Here is a 23621-nt window from a genome sequence, read left to right on the forward strand (position 1 = left end):
GCCTGGCTCAGACGTTTCGGTATGCCTCCCAAGTTGGACAGAGCAGGGAAGACTCAAGCAACTGTAGATGCTGCTGCTGTAGCGAATAGAGGTGGTGCTACTCGGCGCAGTATACATCGTATGGCGCTGGATGGAGTAGTAGGGAGCATGGACAATTCATTTCAAGGAGGTGAGCAAAGAGCTGATAGTAAAAAAGTCCCCCAGATATTTTTGGCAGGGAACAAAAAGAAGCTTACAGCCCCACAAGTTTCCAAGGTGGGTGCTGGGAAATCACTGGATGGGACATCAGGAAATTTGGACCACGCTGAGGCAGGTATTATACACCTGGGGGGTGCCCAGGAGTGGTTGATTTCTGAACATTCTTTTAAGAGCAAAGCTGGAACTATACAGAATATTTTAGAGAGTGGGGATGATGCTAGGAAGCCGGGGGCAACAGCAGAGCATAATCCGGTGTTGTTAAGTGTACATGAGAGGGTCTTGAAAGCAAAAACCACGGAATGTGCTGTCTCTATGGGACCTACTGCTGATAGAATCTCAGATGTGGCTGACTTTGGAGGGGCTTATGGGGGGATAGGTAAAGAGAACGATTCAGGGGAGAAATTATTTTCTATGTCTGACCCCTCGGACAGTTCAGATGATGAACGCATGTTAGGCCCTAAATCGCGGTTTTATGAAGGGTCAATATTGAGTACTGGAAGTGACCAAAGCAGTATAAATCTGGAGTTTGAAAATTCCGATTTGCTAACGGTGCGCAAAAATATCGCAATTAAGGAAAAAATGCAGCAACCAGAAGAAGTAAATAGTTTATTGTGGGACTATTCTTCCTCACTAGAGTTGTCACCTGAAGGAGGAAAATCTACTAGCCATGCAGTAGGAGATTTATTAGAAAAGCAGGATGAAGAAATTTTGCTGGCATCAATTTATCAAAGCATTTTAGATCACAGAGTCGAGGCTCGAACAGAGAATCAAAAAACGCATACTGCTTGTCGGAAATTACAGAACACTGTTAGGAGGATTGCCAAAGCTTATAATGAATTTACGGATAGAAATAATGAAGTAGAAGCACGCATATCTACTCTTGAGGATGAAATGGAGGCCCAAAGGGTGGCTACATAAGCAATCTGTTCACACAAGGACAATACTCAATTAAAGCTTGTCAATTTAGAGAACCGACTACGACGCAACAATTTGAGAATATTAGGAATCCCTGGGGAAAATGAGAGTCAGGATGGTCACAAATTTGTGGTGGAACTGTTTGTGGAGGCCTTTCCTGAACTTTCAATGTGGAACTGGGCCAGTGAAGTTCAAAGGGCACATCGGTCCCCTTTTAAACAACAACCAGCCAAAGTGGGACAGCCTGCCTCCAGGCCAAGGGCGATTTTGATATGTTTGAATAATTTCCTTGCACGTCAGGCTGTATATGATCTAGCACGGCCTGATAGGAAGAGGGCAGGGAAGGGCAACCAATTTTTCATCTGGCCTGATTTTTGCCATTATACGGTGGAATAAAGGTGGCACCTACGCCATTTAATCTCTCCATTTCAAGGCAAGGTGGCGCAAGCCTTTCTGTTGAATCCGGCTACATTGAAAATAATATATAAGGGGCAAACACGGTTTTTCACACTAGAGGGACAAGCTAAGGAATACGCCCAATCAGTGTAAGTATAATTGTTAGTAGGGGTATTACTATATTAGTTGGATCAGATGTCTACGGGCTGACTATATTATGGGAATGGTGATGGATTAGCCAGGTAATCATGTCAATGTGGTGTATCATGTGGGCGTTTTTTTTTTAGGTTTCTAAGGGAGATGTAAAAGTAATATCGTGGTGGGGTGTCAAATGTGATGGAAATGTCTTCAATGTCTCTAATTGATGTATTTGATTTTTGGCTGCTTCTTTTCTTCTGGTCGGGGAAGATAAGATTACTGGGAGAGGGGGTATACACCAGGTACCAAGGAAGCTCCCCATCACAAGGACCATTGGTCCTATTGCCTGAGTATTGGGAAAAGGGGGGAGGGAAGGGGGTCACAGGGTTTGGGGGGTGTGGGGGCATGGGGGTGTTCTAGGTGTGGGGTGTGGGGATGGGGTGGTAAAAAAATCAATCCATAACAAAGGAAACATGGCTATCATAGGCTATCATAGCTGTATACAAAGGAATGACATGCATTTGGTTATACATTATAGCAAGGTATGGGGTAGGACGACAGCTTGTGGGCTACGCATATACTCGTTCTAAGTTTGTGGTTTCAACAATACTGGTCAAAAGGCAACGGGTAGGGGCCGATCTACGCCTAATGAAACCTGACATTCTGTGTTTACAAGAAACACATGTTCCATGGGGCAAACGTATGGTATTAAATGAGCTCGGATATACATTAATTGTTGCATCCCAACAGACTTCTACAAACAGGGGTGTGGCTATTTTGGCCTGACAGGGAATTCAAGGGACAGGTAGGATATTGGCAGACAATTTTGGCAGGTGGGTTATCACGGACTGCTTGGTAGGGGGCACTATGGTCGTCATATGCATGGTATATGGTTAGAATTTTGATGAGGCAGTAATATTATAAGGGTTAAATGTCGAGTTGGCTTTGTGGGCTACCCCGCTGATTCTCTGTGGGGATTTTAACATTCATTTGGAATGTCAGGAGACGGAGTAAAACTATAATAAATATGGGGGACGAAAACCTAAGGTTTTTAAAACACTATGACAGCTTATTTGAGATCATGGATTGGTAGACGTGTGGCAGACCCTGAACTATCCGGACCCTGGATACACTTTTTACTCCTTTCCTCATCATAAACTAGTTAGGCTTGATTATGTCTTTATGTCTAAACTACTCACGGTGGAGGCAAGAATACAGGCATGGTCCAGGATCATGGCGGACCATGGTCCACTGCTATTGGATGTTTCCACTATTAGCAAAAAGAAGTTGGGAATAGAGGTTCTACCTCTAGGGCCATGGTATGGGATGCTCTGAAGGCAGGATTGAGGGGTGAAACGTTTAGTTACAGATTGGGTAGACAGAAACAACATCAGATTATTATAGAGGTTGCTGGATGACCTCAGAATAGCGGAGCAGGAATTTATTCAGGGAATAAGGAGGGGAGTGGACGAAAATGTTTTACAAACTAGGATAGCCTGTTGCAAAGCTAAAATTAACAGGGTTTGGAGCAAGGAAATTGCTAGTCAATATAAAAAACATAAGGAGGAAAGTTATGAATATGGGGAAGCTACAGGGCGCTGTCTGGCACAAAGATTACGGGTTAAGCAGGCTTCACAAAAAATAACGGCACTGACTGATTTTGCGGGGAATACAGTGGAAACAATGGAGGGGATTTTGGAATCATTTCATGCTTTTTTTAAAGAGTTTTGGGATGCTCTGAAGGCAGGATTGAGGGGTGAAACGCTTAGTTACGGATTGGGTAGACAGAAACAACATCAGATTATTATACAGGGGTTGCTGGATGACCTCAGAATAGCGGAGCAGGAACTTATTCAGGGAATAAGGAGGGGAGTGGACGTAAATGTTTTGCAAACTAGGATAGCCTGTTATTTGGGATCATGGATTAGAATACGTGTGGCAGACCCTGACCTATCCGGACCCTGGATACACTTTTTACTCCTATCCTCATCATAAACTAGTTAGGCTTGATTATGTCTTTATGTCTAAACTACTCATGGTGGAGGCAAGAATACAAGCGTGGCCCAGGATCATGGCGGACCATGGTCCACTGTTATTGGATGTTTCCACTATTAGCAAAAAGAAGTTGGGAAGAGCTTTTACTTTTGATGGGAAGCTCCTATTGGATAGCTCTTCTATTAACCACATCAAAATCTGAGTTACACAATTTCTAGATATCAATAGAGGCTCTACCTCTAGGGCGATGGTATGGGATGCTCTGAAGGCAGGATTGAGGGGTGAAACGTTTAGTTACGGATTGGGTAGACAGAAACAACATCAGATTATTATACAGGGGTTGCTGGATGACCTCAGAATAGCGGAGCATGAACTTATTCAGGGAATAAGGAGGGTAGTGGACGTAAATGTTTTTCAAACTAGGATAGCCAGTTGCAAAGCTAAAATTAACAGGGTGTGGAGCAAGGAAATTGCTAGTCAATATAAGATACATAAGGAGGAAAGTTATGAATACGGGAACGCTACAGGGCGTTGTCTGGCACAAAGATTAAGGGTTAAGCAGGCTTCACAAAAAATAATGGCACTGACTGATTTTGCGGGGAATACAGTGGAAACAATGGAGGGGATTTTGGAATCATTTCATGCTTTTTATAAAGAGTTATATACACAGAGCGAATGTAATGAGCAAGCTTTCAATGTGTTTTTTCAGCAATTAGAGGTGATAGGCCTGAGACAGGAAGAACAGGAAATACTCGATGCCCCGATATCTGTGGAGGAGCTTGAGGAGGCAATAGGGTCGTTAGCTGGGGGAAAAGATACAGGACCAGACAAATTACAGCTTGAGGTCTATGGAACGCTGTTTAAGAACTTAAGGAGGACATGCTGGCTACAATTCAAGATGCACAGTTTGGGAACCCACCTCCATCAGGGGAAGAGGCCAATATAGTAATATTTAAAAAGAAAGACAAACCTCCAGTCTTGCCAGGGTCTTAAATGCTGATGGCAAGGTCTATTCCAAAATCTTAGCAACTAGATTGGCGCGAGTAATCGCACCCCTGGTATCTATCCACCAGCATGGATTTATACCTGGCAGGAGCACTGTCAACCATATAAACAGAGGAGTTACTTTGATAGACCTTGCTAATATACAACAAAGCAGGTTGGGCTTGATATTTCTTGATGCTGAAAAGGTGTTCAACCGTGCCTCCTGGCCCTTTTTATGGGCTGTCTTGCGAAAGACGGGGTTTCGCCCCGGCTTTACCGGAGCTATTCAAGCTATGTATGAATCATGCGCATTTCTCGCAAGAAATGCGCATGCGCGGGCGTCCGCGCATGCGCATTTGTCAGAAAAGTTGAAAACCAGGAAGAGGGAGCCCCGGAGACGCCGCACCTCTTGTAAGTGCCTTTTAATTTGCTTTATTATAAATTTATGTTATCTTTTAAAAGGAGGGTGGGCGGGAGGCGGGTGGCGCGTAGTGGGGCTACGCGAAGTGCGTAGTGTGCGTAGAGTTGGGCACACTACGTGCTGCTTCACGTAGCCCCACTACGCCCACTACGCCCACCCTTAGAATGAACACATGATTTTATGTGTTATTTTCGTCCTGTCTAGTTTTTCTGCAGGTAGCTTTATTGCATGCAGTATTTCGCCATGTATTACTGCCTGGTATTCCACTTAGATTTACTAAGTGTAAATAATGATTGTAGAAATGGATTTACTGCAATTATAAGATGCAGGAAAACAAGAAGGACGCAATAAAATACCACCTAAGTCCTCCGCCATTACAGAGCAGGTGAGAACAATTATACAACACAAATGAAAATATGTCACACCCCAAAAATATATTTAAAGTATTAATATATGAAAGCTACATGACAATATTTGAGAACTATGATGTTACATTACACAGTGGGCCATATGCATGAATGTTTAGCAATATTGTAAACAGTTGAACACTGGTTACCATATCGTTAATGTAGAGATTTCTTATTTACAAAAGGCATCTTTATGCTATTTTTTTGCGAAGTGACCGAAGTCCAAATCACTAATTTAGTGGCACCAAATTGTGAATAGTAATTATCAATTTCCTATTAGTGATTCGGTATTTATATGTATGAAATGTTCGCACATTGAGACTAGTCGGAGAATGATGATTTTGCATGTGCTATTTACCACCAAATATAATTAGGGGCAACCTATTTAAATAGCCCCAAAATACTCCAGGCACTTTCATAATGGCTGCTTTAATTTGATTGTGAGCAGGATGTGAATACTGGCTAATTTGCAAAGAAGGAGAAGTAGATAGTGGAGTATTTTTAGGGTAAGGATAACCCTTTTTGAACAGAGTGAGGAGGAAACATTTGATAAATGTAGGCTTAGTAGTCAGGTTATCTTAGACGTAATAGCTCAGCTTAAATCCCTCCCAGAAAGAAATACCAGGAGAAATAATGCCATCTATATCATCTCGTTCCAAGTACTCAGTTCCATTCGCCTTCTAGTTTCTAGAAGTTACAAGGGAGTAATTGTAGAAGAAGGGGAGTTTCCCAAAGGTTTTTCTATCTGATGTTGGAAAAAAGAAATCACTCTATATATTTTCTTAACATACTACAGGACTTACAGCAGACAATACTTTTAATATCACCATATTTCCCAATTCTCACGTTATTGGTAGTGTAGATAGGATTCATGGATCAAAATGCCTACTATCTACAAAGAAGTTTTTATTACGTAATTGGAAAAATACTCACTCTTTGAATATACATGTTGTGTATGATTCATCCTGTGTTATCACTGACCTTGTATGTTTTCTAGGCTGCACACGTGAATCCTACATGTTCCAACACAGAGGGATTGGTAATCTTATATCTAGAGTAAACTTTGGGGATGAGCATTTGCTTAGTAAGTGCATTTAATACTTTGCACACATATAAAGATGGGTCCATTTAGATTTTTTATATTAAAATATTTGTTTATAGGAGACCGTGCAAATGGATATTGATACCATATCTGAATCCAACTACCAGAAATGAGCCCAGGTATAACTGAGCTCCCAAGAGCACACCCTCTGTAATGGAGCGCACATTTGTACTTTTAAAAAGAAGATTTTGGTGTCTTCACAAGAGTGATGGTGCACTCAAATATTGCCAAGACATTTTCTGGAAAATCATTGCAACCTGTGTTATGTTACCTAATGTAGAAATTTAAAGGGAACTCCCTAGTGCAGCACCTGATTCTGAGATGAATACTGAGGAGGACCATGCACCACCCCATCTACCACACTATGCATCACAAACTGCTAAAGGCAGCAAACATCGAACAAACATAACAACCCATTACTTTTAAGGGAAGCAAAAAAAATGCACTTCTAACAAAACAAAAGACAAAAGTTTAGCAAGTAATGGAAACACAATACCGTTTATCCTGGTTTCTTTGTACAGAAATTGTTAGTGTTTTCTTCTAAACACTACAAAAACAATTTAACAAAGTTTACATTCTTCAATTACATTATTTTTTGCAAAGGTCACAAACAAAAAGGTTATTGCCAACAAATGCTCTTAAAGCCTTCCTCTCCTTCTCCCATCATTTCTTTTTCCAGTGCCTACAGCTGTAACAGTTGCAGAGACATCAGTAACTGCTGCTTTTTTCAGTGTGCCCACACTCATGCATTGTGACAGTGAGAGGCTAATGAGGCAAGATGCCTCTTCACCCACCCTCCACCTAAATAACCAATTGAAGAGATTGTTGCAAGTATTCTGCTCATGCACAGAACTTTGCGCAGGAAACCAGGATCTCGTGTATTGTTGTGTACAAAAAAGCCACCTCAGTGCCCAGAACCCCAATCCGACTAGCAATAGTGTCTCATTTGTTCTCCGTACTATAGCGAAGCAACCAATGATTAGACAACCTAGAACATGCGACTTAGTAAACTCTCAGGAATAGTGGGAAACAAGAACACTCTTTCGTTCACACTCATACTTGTCCACAACGTGAGTAATCAGAGACACTGTATAGTTTAAAATGTTTAATTTTAACTAACGTGCTCTAAGGTGCAGTACTCTGCCAAAACGAGCAGCATAATGCATAAAAACAATATAATCAGCATTGTTACAATTCCATAAAGCACAAAAGGGGAAATCATATTATAATGACAGTGGAAACAGGACTATTGCGCCTTTTACCACACTCCCCGTGCTCATGAGCTAGTTTAGAATAATTATAGAAGACCTCTGGGCTTTGTCAGCGAGATCCCATACCTACGAGATCAGATGCAAGGAATTACATCCCAGGATCAGCACAGTTCTTCTATGTTGGAAAGGTTTTCTCTTCAAGTGCCTTCTCATGCATTTAATGCCATATTAAAAAGCACCTGAGTTTCAGTTGGGCTGCTATGCTTCATGTTATGTCTATGTGCGTGGGACTGACCAAAGTGAATCAACAGCATACATTGTTATTCGACCTTGAACACGCTGTGCAGACAGAGAGCATGGTGCCCAGCTACATATGTGAAAGGTAGACAGTTCTCATGTGAAGCAGCACCAGCAAAGTATTTCACGATAACAGAGACATGTAGTGTAGGCCTGGGCGAAAATTCCGTTCAGCTTGCGGAAATTGTGATAATTTGACATTTTCGAGTTCCGCGGAGAGCGTGCACATGACAAAATTTCCGCAATCCGCATCTTACCGGAATTTTTTTTCTTGCTCGCGCTGTAAAAAAATACATTCTCGTGTGCGCGCGATCGCCTTACCTGAAACCCCGCGTTCGCCGACAAGTTTTCCCAAGCCGGTCGCATTCTCCATGAGATGTTGGCTTGTTGGTAGCCATTTGCGCTGTCTCGCAACAGTTCGCGCCCGCATTAACATCATTTGTCGCGCGATCACGTAATTCGTCGCGTGATCACGTCTTTCTTCTCGCGATCATGCACCGCGAGAGTATGAGATGATTGAGATCTCGAACACGTCATTCTCCACCGCGAGCAAGAGCGTGAGGACGCGGGCACGTCATATCGAACGCGAGCGGGCGGGACAAGTGAAAACAAGATGGCCGAGCCCATGAGTAACCGCATGGGTAAGTTGGCGAGCCGCTATCACGCAGAAAATACTGCGAACGGGTGGGAAAAAAACTTCTGCGTCTTCGCGATATTTCCGCGTGTTTGCGGAGATTTTTAAAATTTTCGCGATAGTTTGTGAAAGTGAATTTCGCAAATTCCGCCCACCCCTAATGTAGTGTCGTGTGCAAAAGTGGCAGAATGGCAGCCAAGCATATACTACTTATGCTAACTTAGCAATGTCTGCAGTTAACCCCATTTCCTCACTACACCCTCCCCTTGGCCAGGCCAACGAACAGTGGACTCAGTAGAACACAGAGTTCAAGTCAGAGTGAGCAAGAATTAAGAGCAGCAGTCATATTTGGGCAAAGAGTCAAATCTTTCACAAATTCGTGTGTAAAAAATTGATTTGAAAAAAGGTAAAAAAAGAAAAACCGTTACAAAAGATATCCGGCAGATGATGGAAAACATCCAGGTTAATCCATTAAGGTGTATGAGCAGTAAATTGCAACAGCCTCCAAGAGGAAGTCATTGATATCGTCAGAAAAGAGAGTAGCCATCGATTCCAGCAAAGAGAATGAACATACATGTTCATCAACAATGGGAGCTTCTAGCACCATCAGTGGACAACTTGCGTGTTCCTCAAGAAAATTTCGTTGTAGGAAATCATGTGCAGCTGCACAAACATCCCATTCCACTAAAACTCCAAGCGCAGCCGCGCAGGTCATAATCCCAACACCAGAACATTCCAGCTCATGCGCCACTAGAGGACTCGTTAGCAGGTCGTAATCCGGGGCAGGAGACACCGTATTGGAGAGGCAAAGTTCCAATGCCCATTCAAACGAACATTCCAGACAGTGGAAAACTGGTTGCACGCAAGTGAAATACCCAAAACGAAAGGACAGTCCATAAGTCATGCTCAGAGTGGCCAGTGGCAAAGTACCACAGCATTCAAGCATACGACTACGAAGCAGCAGCAGCCGGTCTCGGCTGTTTGGGGCCACATAGGGAGCAGCCATTCTTGAGCAGGCAAATCAACAGCAGAACCCCAGCAGCTAGGGCAAGTAATAGTGGCAAGTCACCGAAGATGGTGGAAAAAATAGAATGGATAAATGCCGGTTTCACAACAAATATAGTTTAAAAAGAGGTCACATGGCCAGAGCCCACAGCTTTAAAAAAATGCGCAATACCTGTAGTGTTAGAAGCATTGAAGATAGTGTGAATCAACGCACCAAAATGCAGTGGGAGGTCAGTATTAAGAAGCACTTGTACTTCTGTACGGGTGTTAGCCACGTGAAGGACGAATGTCTTACGGGCAGATGTGAGAGCAACTTCTTTTTGGGACAATAATGCTCTTATTCTGTTCAATTTATTGAACTCTGCCTTCAAGGTCGGAATGGAAGGCCAAATCGAGATGTCGAGCCTTCCATGTGGGGGTGGAAAAAGCTAATTTTTACATCAAACCACACCTTGTGAGACTGTTACAATGTAGGATATGCCAGCAAGCATGCCGCAGCAATCTTCATTATTTAAAATCAAATAGCTACCGTTTGCTAGCAGGGTAAACGTAGGTGTGATAGCTGGTACTGGATGACCCTTCAAAACACACACCAAATTTGGTGCTGTTAAGTTACATGCGCCATACAACTGTATATTCTTACAAACAAGAGAATGGCCAGGTGAGGAATCACATGATTCCCCAGTGAGGTACACCTCTTTGTCATCCCGAAAGCATCTGTATGTGAATGTTAAAGACCACATCTTGTGAAAAAATGTGCTACCTAAAGGTTCATAGTGGCCCAAGGGATAATGTTTCATACATTAACTAAATTTAAACAAGTAAAATGGCAGAGTTATTACCCCATGGATGAGCCATACTGCTGAATTAGTTTCAGCAACAGAAAATGGCAAAGGTTCTAATTTTTCAATATGTAACAGAGTGTATGTGGAGTCCTTCATGGGCATAAACTGTTGTTTATCTGTCTAGTTAAATGGCGAAAATAACGAGGACGTGTTCATGTAATCCCATGGAACTTTCCCCATCTTCAAAGTTTGCAATATCCATGCAAACTGCATAATTGAACGCAATTGATTTTGACCATGATACAAAACATTTATACAAAATAATGGGGTAACCCTGTGTCCCTCAGAACCTGGGTATATGTATTATACGGATACAATGGTTCTGTCAGAACCATTGTATCCGTATAATACATGATACAAAACAGACACTTCATCATGAACAATATCCACAACAGATGAAACAATATTGTCTAATGTGTAAATACGGGAAGAAAGAGTGTTAACCCCTTAACCGCTGCGTAAATTCCGCTGCGGTACGGGCGATTTATTGCGTGGGCGGGGCCGCGTCGGCCAAAGTATGTGCGCGGCACTTCTGAGGTAGTGCTCGCAATGGCCATTGGCCGACGCGCGCACGCGAGGGGTTAATACTATTATCAACAACAGCAAGCACTTTCTCTAAATTAGCTTGGTCTATTGCCCTTAGACGCGATGCAGCTTCAATTTGGGATAGCTTCCAGATTTCATTGTAAGTTGCATAAAGAAATCGATTTGATCTAGGACCAGCAGGCCCTTTTATAAAATCTGTCCAAGTCAATGTCACTCGACAACAATGACGAATGTCGTTCTACTGACGTAAGGATCGAGCGTTGCAACCAATTTTGACATCATTTTCCGACTGAATAGGTAGTAACCGAATGGGAGTCAGAAAAACGTGGGTCAGGTCCATCCTGAGTGTATGCCTGGGGCCTTGCCTAGAAAACGGCGTTGGCAAGAAGCTGAATTTGTTTGCCAAACCAACCAACCCAGGAGATCCGTGCTAGAGATATTAAAAGTATTATTGGTAAGCAACAATTGCAAATCATCAATTGCCAAATCAGTATGATTATTCCAGTTCTCATAATGAGCTAGAGCAGGTATTTTAGGTGTATTCATTTGTTTCACAGTGGATAAACCTAAACAGGTTGTTTGATAAATCGAATTATTCAAGAATAGGACTTGTATTGGGATAAGGCACGCACGATGCAAAGCTTCAGAGCCCTGTACCTGCCAGAATTTAGAACCCCAAACAGACTTAAGATCTACTGTATCCTTCTGCAGCTCATAGCCCCCCACTGCTAGTTGATCAATAAAGAATTTGGAATACACTAATTTAGTGTGGGTGAGCATGACTTTAGAATTGGAAGTAGTATTCATTTTAAAATAAAATGAATCCGGATTGGATTTATTAAAATCAGTGAAATATACAAATTTGTTCAAAAGAGTTTTCAAACTGCCTTCGATGAGAGCTGGGCAATGTTCCCATTGTGTGTAATTAAAACATTTCTAAATGTATTAGCTTTATGCAGGTAATGATGGCCATAATGTTGGTAACAAAATAAATCAGCATAATTTGCAGTATTTAAATACAAATCCTCAGCATCAAATGCAGCATAATACTTTAAATCAGAAAATAAAGATTGAACGGCTTGTACGTCCCAATCATCAGAGCGTATGTTATGTTTCACTACATCCCCCATTGAAACACGAAGTACATTTGGAACATTAACCACCTCGGTGGGGCCATGAATTTGGAAGTTTACTGCATCCCACACTATTCCATCCGCAATTGGCCAGGCAGAGATGTTGACAAAAGTCTGGTCCCTTTTCATGATGTAAGAAGAGGAGTACAGTGCCAAAGTTCTATCAATTACTTTTACTGCAGAGCGTTCAGTGAGGTAGTGACCATTTATTAAAAGGAAGAAAAACGTCACAAATCCAATCGACATGAACAAAAAATGGCGATGAGCACCAACCAAATGTATGTCCAAGGAGGAACTAAATCATTTGTTTTAAACCAGGTGACAAAAATAGAAAATTTGGACGGGGGACTCGATGATGTGGAGTCAGTGTCAAAAGAAAAACGAGACTGGTTATGGGTGTTGTCTTGTAAACCAGGCAATGACTCTGTAGTGGGATACGCATATTCAGTTTCTTCATGAAGACTGCAAGCCGGAGGGTTTAGCTACGGATCAGTAACAGCGGTCATCTCTATGGCAGGCTCTATGGCAGTGTCAGGCCTAATGTTGTTGAAATTGGCCAAAACTGTATTCCTGGATATTGTTGGACAGGAAGCAGCAGGTGTCATACTATGTAGAATCGGCCAGGCGTTGTAGTTTGACATTGTCCACTCAGATGTATCTGTTGTCTTTGCGACCAAGCAGTGGTGTTAAAATGACTGTATGAGTACCCTTCACGCCAAGCACTGGGACAGGTGCACGATAAGAGGGGCCAAACTCTTTCTTGTTCTCCACCTTCTCACGGACCAGGTCTCCGATCTTGGGTAGCCAGCCGACTACCGGAATCTGCAGCGCCGCTTCAGCGGTGGAGGGTAAATTTTCCTTTGCAAGAATGTCTCAAGTCTCCTGTAGTTTCTGTAACACATCAGAATGATTATCTACGTCAAAGAATGTGACTGTCACCGCCATGTCTAGACCGTCAAGGTCTGAAACAAACATTTTCATGCCAAAAAGCATTTCGTATGGGTACAACAAAATAGTTACAACAAAATGGTCGCACACTGCTGACCTACCTGCGTGTTACCCCAAAGAACTGTGGTCCCTGTAGTTAGCGTCGGCGGATACACCTATGCCCGTGTCGTGAGTGCAAGTGTGAATAGCGTTAGCCATCCCTGGACACGTGTTTCGAGGTAGTTGCCTCTCGTCAGCAGGGAGTAGGAAAGAGTGTAGGGTTGCAATGTAAGCTGCTAAAATCATTATCAGGTCTAGTACCTCTCGTAGCAATGCAGGTGCGTAACCTGAGTCCGTCGACTCCCCGGCTCAGAGAGCCACTAAATAGTTACAACAAAATGGTCGCACACTGCTGACCTACCTGCGTGTTACCCCAAAGAACTGTGGTCCCTGTAGTTAGCGTCGGCGGATACACCTATGCCCGTGTCGTGAGTGCAAGTGTGAATAGCGTTAGCCATCCCTGGACACGTGTTTCGAGGTAGTTGCCTCTCGTCAGCAGGGAGTAGGAAAGAGTGTAGGGTTGCAATGTAAGCTGCTAGCTTGGGGTAACACGCAGGTAGGTCAGCAGTGTGCGACCATTTTGGATTAGTTATTTAGTGGCTCTTTGAGCCGGGAAGCCGACGGGCTTAGGTTACGCACCTGCGTTGCTACGAGAGGTACATACCTGATAATGATTTTAGCAGCCTACACAGCAACCCTGCACTCTTTCCTACTCCCTGCTGACGAGAGGCAACAACCTCGAAACACGTGTCCAGGGATGGCACACGCTATTCACACTTGCACTCACAACACGAGCATAGGTGTACTCGCCGACGCTGACTACAGGGACCACAGTTCTTTGGGGTAACACGCAGGTAGGTCAGCAGTGTGCGACCATTTTGGATTAGTTATTTAGTGGCTCTTTGAGCCAGGAAGCCGACGGGCTTAGGTTACGCACCTGCGTTGCTACGAGAGGTACATACCTGATAATGATTTTAGCAGCCTACACAGCAACCCTGCACTCTTTCCTACTCCCTGCTGACGAGAGGCAACAACCTCGAAACACGTGTCCAGGGATGGCACACGCTATTCACACTTGCACTCACGACACGAGCATAGGTGTACTCGCCGACGCTGACTACAGGGACCACAGTTCTTTGGGGTAACACGCAGGTAGGTCAGCAGTGTGCGACCATTTTGGATTAGCATTTCGTATGGGGTCCGCCCACCCAGAGATTTTCTAGGGAGATTATTTAGTGCACGTTGTACGCTGTACAAATGGGCGAACCAGTTCCTGCCAGTACCTATAACTCTAGCTCTCAAGGATTGCTTTAAGTCACGGTTCATCCACTCCACAACTGAGTTGCCCTCAGGCCTGTATGGAGACGAAAATTTGACTTGAACCCCCAAAGACCTCATGGCATCCTTGTATGCCTTAGAGGCGAACACGGGACCCTGGTCAGAATGAAAGATGCCACATGCAAACATTCCCACAAAGACACGCAAATCCCTGATGACAATTCATGCGTCAGCACTGCGTTATGGCCAAACGCAAAGAAAACGTGTGCACGAATCAACTGCAACTAAGATAAACTTATATGCAGTATCTGAAGAAAATGGACCGCAGTGATCTAAATAAACAGAACTGCATGGTTTATTAGAAATGTACAGCTGTGTTTGTGGCAGGCGTGCTGCCGTTGAAGGTTTAATCTGCTGACAAATGTCACAAGAAAGCACATAATTACCGGTTTGTTTATATAACACACGCCACCAGTAACGTTGCTGCAAGAAAGAGACAGTCACCGAAACGCCAGCATGAGCCGAGGCCATGCCTTCGTGCATGGCTGTTATCAATACTAGCCTGCGGTCCTCGTTAGAAATCAACCTGTCATCAATGTCATTAATTCTCACATAGGGAACTTTACTGGGACTTAAATGATAAGAGTATTTCGAAAGGAAACCCTGTGGGTACTTACTTCCCTTCTCTGCAGCAGCATAAATCTTAGTCATGGATCTTGTAACTGCTGCAACAGAATATGTGGCTGCTGCTGTTTTAGCTGCTTCATCAGCCAAACTGTTATCGACCGTGTGTACTCCTATGAGCTGGTGGCCGAGGGTATGAATTACTTGTGTTAGAGGCAGACGTTCTTTAAGCTCTGCGACTCGAACCCAAAGCATTTTATGCTTATTGCGCTGCCTTTAGAATCACGATAGTCGTTCTGAGACCAAAAGAATAAGTTGTCATTAAAAGACTGAACACAGTAGTAAGAGTCACTTACAATCAAGGTAGTCACATTAGGATCAGCAAACTCCAGTGCTAGCACCAGAGCACGCAGCTCTGCTAACTGGGCGGTACAGACCCCTAGTGCCTGCGTCTGTACGACACTGGACTTGAACTCACTGTTCACTATGGCACCTGCCACTATAGCGCATGCTGCCGAGTAAGAATGTTTTGATCTGGTTGCCGGTTGCGCAGAACCGTCGGTATAAATGATACAATGGTAGTTCTCGAGCGGGCGCATTGACAGAGGAGCAGGATGAACAAATTCATTTTGTAAGAACTCCTGAGTTTGCAATGAGGAGTCAAAGATATAGGTGACATCAGATGATGTCAATGAAGTAGCCCATTGTATCCAACGCTGATGTAAAGCTTTTGAATATGGTACACAGGCTTTCGTCACAGCTTCAAGAGCAGGATATGGTGTTACAACCATCATGCGTTTTCCCTGCGCCAGTTTACGTTCCTTCAGGATCACGATCTGGACTGTGGTCAATACTTTTTCAATAGTTGAAAAACGCAGTTCAGCCGAAGTGTACAAATGTGACTTGTAAGCAATAGGTACTGTGTCACCTTCATTAAATGTCAAGTAGGTGAAACCCACTGTCCCTGGCACAATTCATATCGCCAGGTTTGTGTGGTTATCACACATTAACATGTATTCATATAAGAGTCAAGAAGATCAGACTGCAAAGAATGCAGAATAGCTGAATGTTCCAGAAGCCAGCAGGCTTTTGTAAATGTAGGTTGTATCAAGGCATACAGCAGCTTGATACGCTGGGCATAATCGGGAATGTAAGTTCGTCCGAAGTTTAAAAATCCCAGCAAAGATTGCAATTTTTTCAGGGTTGTAGGAGAGCACAAACATGCGCATTCCTCCAAGAAGTGAGGCGCCAAGCCTTTTCCTTCATTACTGAGCTCATAGCCCAGGAACAACACTGTGTGCAATGAATTACATCCCAGGATCAGCACAGCTCTTCTATGTTGGAAAGGTTTTCTCCAAGTGCCTTCTCATGCATGTAATGCCATATTAAGAAGCACCCGAGTTTGAGTTAGGCCGCTGTGCTTCATGTTATGTCTATGTGCATGGGAATGACCAAAGTAAATCAACAGCATACATTGTTACTCGACCTTGAACACGCTGTGCAGACACAGAGCACAGTGCCCAGCTAGATATGTGAAAGGTAGACAGTTCTCATGTGATGCAGCGCCAGCAAAATATTTCACGAGAACAGAGCCATGTAGTGTTGTGTGCAAAAGCGGCAGAATGGCAGCCAAGCATATACTACTTATGCTAACTTAGCAATGTCTGCAGTTAACCCCATTTCCTTACTACAAGATTTAACTGGTTTGGATACTCTCCACAGCATGAATGTCTTCCTTAAGGCCATTTGCAACCTCCCTCCTATAGTGTCCCATCTATGCCTGCAGGTTCAACATGTCCCTTGACAAAGTGGTAGTAGCATGTGCCAGATGGTCAACAGACCTGGTCAAGCCACCTGTGCATATTATTTGCGGATGATGTCTGCATCCCAGACATAAATTGGTAAAAGATTGGTAACTAACTGGTCTATTGTCAGCTTTTATTTTGAAAGGTGCTGCACTGACAACATTATAACCTCTAACCCACCACATAAAGCAGATGTTTCTACAAAATCTGCAGCCATTACAAGCACAGCATTTTACTGTCTGGAAGCACTGTGACATGCTGCAGAAGCCTCCTGCGAATGTGCGTGTCCCTCACAGCAGGTTCTGGTGTGTTCCTGGCTGTTGTAGGCTCTCCTGAGCTCCTGGGTAAATCTACATCGCAATGGCACAGGTGGTGCTGGTGATTATTGGCTTCCTCCATGTCGGCGGAACTGTCTTGAGGGGTCTCTTGTTGTTAATGTTAATGAGACTTATTGGTCGCACAAATACCCAGAGGTGTCTTGGTGCTACGACTGCAGTATTCACCACCATGAATCAGTTCTGGAAAAGCCATGTTTTTAACTTTTTTCTGAAAGTAGTGAGGGAAGGCGCCCCTCTGAGCTCGGCCGGAAGCGTATTCCACAATTTTGCCGTACCGTAAGATAAACTTCACCCACCCCAACCTGCAGTTCATATTCCTGGCACTTTCATCAGTCTTGCACCTGAGGACCACAACTGTCTGGACGGTTGGTACCAGATGAAAAGATTTCTAAGAGAAAGAGGTCCTGTGTTGTTTAGAGCCTTATAAGCTAAGCAGAGAACTTTGAACTTAGTTCGCTGAGCCACTGGGAGCCAGTGAAGTCTGCAAATCTCCTTGGAGATTGAGTCATATTTGGGGATGCTTCCCAGGAGCCGTGCGGCGATATATTGAATCATTTGAAGTTTTTTTTTATATTGCTTTTCCATACCAAGGTAGAGACTATTGCAATAGTCCAGTTGAGTCTGGACCGGTGCAGTAACCACCAACTTTCTGGAATCTATAGGAATATATGGCATGATTTTCTTCAGTTTTTTATCAGAAAGTAGGAGGCAGAGAAGATAGCATTAGTCTGGTGTGATAGTGCTAGTTTGGTGTCAATCCACACTCCTAAATTTTTGGCCTTTTCCACAGGTTTGGGTGCTTCATCCATCTCTCCCGGCCACCAAAGATTGTACCATCTGGGCTTCAGATCACTGAAGATAATGATCTCAGTCTTTTCAGAGTTAAGCTTCAGACAATGCAAACCCATCCATCTGTTTACCTCTCTCATACAGTTCTGAAACTGTTGAGTGGGTGTTCCGACCACTGCCCTCTCTGAGATGTATGTGACTATGATGAACTTAAAAGCAGAAGGTATTTGTTGCACAACTTTATATTAAACTTTTCTATAATTACTACATACAGTTCTAAAGTGTTTTCTTTGACTTGTTTTAGTGTGTATTTCTCTGTCATATAAAGCAAAATTGATTGGGGCAAGTCCACTAAAGTGTATGTACTACAGCTCCCATAATGCACCAGGTAGTTAAAAATAAGAATTATTCTGGAGTGGTTTCCTAAAGGACAGTCTGTTGAATATGTAAACCATTGCTAACTACAGGGTTAAACTTACCAGTAGTGTTTTAACACACACTTTAGATGTAGTTGGGGGGTTAAATGTGTTTATGTCTGTTAGTACCACAATATTCTCAAAAGTGACTCAATGAGGCATTCCATAGGATTTTGTGGCGGCTGGGTTGAGCATCCTCAACCTGTTGCACATGTCTCAGGAAGATGATTGGCAGAGGTGGGTCCTCCATTAGGGTGGCGGAGTGTCGTCCCACTGCTTTCTCACAGTGCGAGAAAGCAGAAACATAAAATTGTATTTTATATACCATTTTATGTTTCTGTTTCTCGCCCTGCGAGAAAGCAGGGTATGCCTGGTTGGAGGTGGGCGGGTCCGGGAGGAGTGGCTTGGCCACTCTGAGTGAGTGCTCTGACTGTTTGGTCAGCCCTCTGGGACCGACCAAACCAGTCATGCGCACTCTGGATTTTCTCTATGTAGGCTGCATGCAGCCTACATGGAGAAAATGGCCTCCCGTTAGGCGCCCGGCTGGGCGCTGTCTGCACCAATCACAATCCTGCCATTGCAGTGTTGTGATTGGCTTACGGAAGGAGAGGGAGGCTGCCTTCTTCATGTTCCAGCACTGCAGCAGGAGGCGGCCAGGAGCGGAGGAGGCGCAGGACCCGGTAATTACATTAAAATAAAAAATAAAAATTCCCCCCCTGCGTGACCCCCGACCCGCGAGTCAAGTGAGCCGTGACTGATGATTGGTAACCTTTTCCTTTGTCCTGGAACATAGATCGTTTCCTGATATCCTCAACAGCACGGAGTGACTACAAATGAATACATTTTGTTCTAGATCCCTTCCAAATTGTCTTTTTTGGGGAGTCTTAAACACTCGATAAGGTTTTCACAAAAAACACCACATTCCAAGCCACTGATATTTTGTCAGCACCTCCAGCTCCTTCTCACTTAGTAGAAAATTGGGTAAGTGTCAGTATGCTACATAACAAATAACAAATTGCAAATCGGTCACCATCACAATTTGCGATACAGTATTCTTGATCTTCGGACATCTAGCACAGTGTCGCTGGAATTCCTTTGGAATCACTGATGAATTGCTGATTCACTTGTAGCAAAACTTCAGCATGCTGGATTCAAACATCAGTGGCAGCACATGCCTTGGGCTGATCTTGTGTTAATGCACTGCAGGCTTTAATAAAACAGGGCGTGAGAACTGTACTTGCTCATTCTTTTCAAGTAGCATGGGGCAGAGTGAAGCAGCGGGACGTAATACTACAATTGGTAAATAATGAATATGAGCCCATTGGAGAGTAAAAAATAGCCCACAATTTCAACTCTGATGTTTTCAGATGTGCTGTATTCTTTAAAGAAGTGATTTTATCATCACCTTTGATGTCTTTTCTTGACATGGTCTCAATGACGTCAGGTTTTTGTGCCAGATGCTTGAGGGCATTTATTTTTCCTGTAGTTTAATTACTAATATATAATTTAGTAGAGGGTCGTAGGGTTTTATTTGCTCTATATAGTAACATTTCAGCAAACTCACTCTTTTTTGATGATGTTCTGCTCCACCCTATTTTTGATACGATATTCCGGTATACTGATATTGTTGTTCTCAATATTCTGTCATACAACCCTTAGTCCACTTCACAGAAATAGGTCCTTTTCTATCTCAAGTGAGTATTGCAAATGTTTAAGAACACAGATTGAAGGGATATATAGTCCTATTTATCTTAAACATTAAGAGGCGTATTTACAGGTTAGGGGAGTGGGACATTCGCCATAAAGTGTCAGATGTCAACCATATGCAGAGTGCTATTGGCATCAATGCACTCTTAATATGGGTGACCGGAGAGACACTACCTTTTGGATGATATACCATAACCACCCAGTTTAAATACGACCTCTTGTTACTCATGCATGGTTGGCTAGATGTGCAAGTCTTAATCACATGATAAGGGCTGTGCTCCTCTGTCCATGGATCTTTTGTATTCCTCCTCTGACTACACAGCCATTCTTCACTACCCTAAATGTTTATAAGACTTGTATAAGTAACTTTACCTTTTCTTTATAAAGCCCCTTGCTTTCTTTCTGTGAGAAGCTGGCTTGGTATATAGTGCACACTTATGAAAGTGGGCACACTTCACCAGTTCAGACAACCCTTATGGTGATTTTAGTGGTATTAGACAGCCTTAGACAGCTCTCTAAGTGGTAGCTTTGGAGAACAGTCTTCAGGCTTAGTACAGAAGGAGTGTAAAGCAGCTTGTTTTACCAGAGCATAATCTTATTGATATAGATTAAGTGAAAAAGAACCAGACAGTGTATTTATAAAAAATATGTATTTATTATAAGACACTCTCTAACACATACAGGTGTCTCCTAGCCGGAGATACACACAATGCACACAATACTTTTCAATAGAATCAGGTGTGTAGCACAAATACACAGTGTCCGCCAGGGGGAGACCAACCCATATACTAAAATAGTGGTATGCGCACCACGAGTCAAAACTATACCCAGGAGACGTAGAAGTGACGGGGACCCAAGGAACCCCCCGAGGTAAGTAACCAGGAACCCACGGAGGCCCTGTGCAGAGTGGGAACACGGCCATGGGCTCAATACAAGTCAATGGGTACGTCGCGGTTGCAATTTTAAAGAAGAAGGACCCTTCCCAGTGGACCCCAAAGAAAGCCTGTGGAAGACAGAAAGTTGGAGAGCCACCCCACCCATGGATACCCTAGGAACCAGGATCCCTACACCAGGGAAGCCGAGTAAATAGGTATGAAATGGTGTCAGAACCTGCCGTCGAACTCAATGGAGGACTTCAGGAAGATGCCGCTGCTGGAGAAGGTGAAAGTGTCCAGTTGAACCCAAAGGTGGGTTCAAGGTGAGAAGTACCTGCAAGCAGAGGGGGCAGAGTCTATGCCACCTGCAAGTGACCAGGTAGCCCAGAAGATGAATTCCCACCGAACTTGAGTGTTGCAGGAGAGCTAACGATGTCCTTGGAGCTGCAGTTGTTCAGACCCGGCGCCATTCACGAGCTGTCCCATGTTGGATGTCGAGAGTTGAGAGATCTGTGTCTGTTGGGAGCACCAACAAGCCTTGGCAACTGCAAACAACATGGAAGGCGAAGAAGGTGCATTGTCGGGACCAGCAAGGTCCACATGACAAGCAGGGGAGTCAAAGCAGGCCCTGAGTAATCAGGGGAGCCCACTGAAATCAAAGAAGACGCTCAAGAGGACCCGCAGGCCGGAGGCACTGGAGTCGCAAGAGGACCTCGAGCAGCTCACTAAATATGCAAGCCCACGATGCAAGTGATGCAGTGAGGATGCAAATCATACTCACAGGAGGTGCTTGAAGTTGGGGCTCTACTTGGAGCCAAAAGATCTTGGAGAAAGGAAGCCAACAAGCCTTTGCAACAGTAAGTTGATGCCTTGCACATGGGTTTGGTTCCTGCGGCTCTGACGAGGGATACTGACCTCAAACTTGGTGAGAGGACAGGGCAGGTCTCGAGGGATTTGAAGAACCATCACCTGTGGTGCTGAGCCTTTAGGAATCCATGGGAGCCCAGCATCAGCAGACTGGTCAGCTTAGCTGCGGTGCCTGCAGATGCAGGGAAGTGAGATTCCTTCAGTTGTCTTGGATGTTCACAGGCCTTGGAAGGTTCCTGAATGGAGCACAGGCAAGGACATTGCAGCAGACGAGCAGGGCGATGAGAAGAGGAGCAGCAGGATTCTTCCCAGTTGCAGTCCTGATGCCCAGAGCGAAGTCCAGCAAAGTCCAGAGTACCCAGATGGTCGAAGAAGAAGTGGTGTCTTGAAAGTAATCTTGTCCCACTACAAATCTAGGGACCCACCCTCAGGTAAGCCCTTAAGTACCCATAGGAAAGTGTTGGGACGATTCTAGGTTCCCTCCTTGGGGCGGGGGCGGACAGTGGGGAGGATACTCCCATGTACTTTCTCCAGCTTCGCACTAGAGCGGGAGCCAATGGTTCCCTGAGCTGGTTTGAACTGGACTACTCAAGGAGGGCACCAAATTTGCCCTGCAAGCAGACTGAGTGGCGCTGGCAAGCGCTCTCACCAGCCCCAATACACTAAACCCTGTCGGAGAGGTGGCCACTCCTCCCTGTGACAGGATACCTATTGTTATGCCTTCCCCTGCTCGAGCTTGGCTCAGCAGCAGGAGTGCAGAATCGAGACTCTGGTAGGCAGCAGCCATGTTGTGCTGTCTGAGTCTAGAAGACTGGTACCGGGAGAACTGAGGGCCGCCGGAGGAGCTTTACGGCGCATGGAATCATACCTCCCACACTGTTTACGGTGTGGAGGTATGATTCCAACATGTTTGATATCAAATATCAAAGGGTTTGTTACAGCCAGTTTAGAGATGGTCATCACGCAATGACGCATGGCCACTCTATGTATCGTAATGTCTGATGCACTTACAAACTGGGAGAATAGACTCGGGAGGTTCTAGGGGTGTCTTGCTCATGCAGGGGCACCCTCACACTAAGAACCGAGCACCCTCCCTTCAGGATTGAAAGGCCTGCTTTAGGGGTGACTTATAGGTTTTAAGTGCAGCGACCTTAGATATAGGGAAACCTATATCTGTGGTAAGTGGTGCTAGCTCCAGTTTACACAGGCTGCAATGGCAGACCTGTAGTTACAATTTAAGTGGTCTCCCATGGGTGGCATAATACATGCTTCAGCCCATGGTGGATCCCTGGTGTACCTATGCCCTGGGTACCTCAGTACCATATACTAGGGACTGGTAAGGTCACATCAGTATCCAATCTGGGATGTACTTACATAACCAATTTTAGGGTAGCAAGCACAGAGACTGGGGTCCTGATTAGCATAATCCCAGTCAGACTAGTCAGAAACAGCATAGCACCAGGCAGAATGTGGGGTAACCATTAAAGCAGATCCTACTTTCCTACAGCTAATATTTCTTAATTCAATTACTGCTAACTTCAGCTCCCAGAAACCAGCTACCTCTTCAAATATTTGTGTTTGTATCATTGTGTTTTATCCCATATTGTGCTATGCTGAATTTGGAAGCTTTCACTCTATACAGATACCATATACATACATACACACATACAAACCTATATCCAGACACACATAAATACTGTGCTTTTCT

Source organism: Triturus cristatus, chromosome 6 (genome assembly GCF_964204655.1).
Source record: "Triturus cristatus chromosome 6, aTriCri1.1, whole genome shotgun sequence".
Lineage (NCBI taxonomy): Eukaryota > Metazoa > Chordata > Amphibia > Caudata > Salamandridae > Triturus > Triturus cristatus.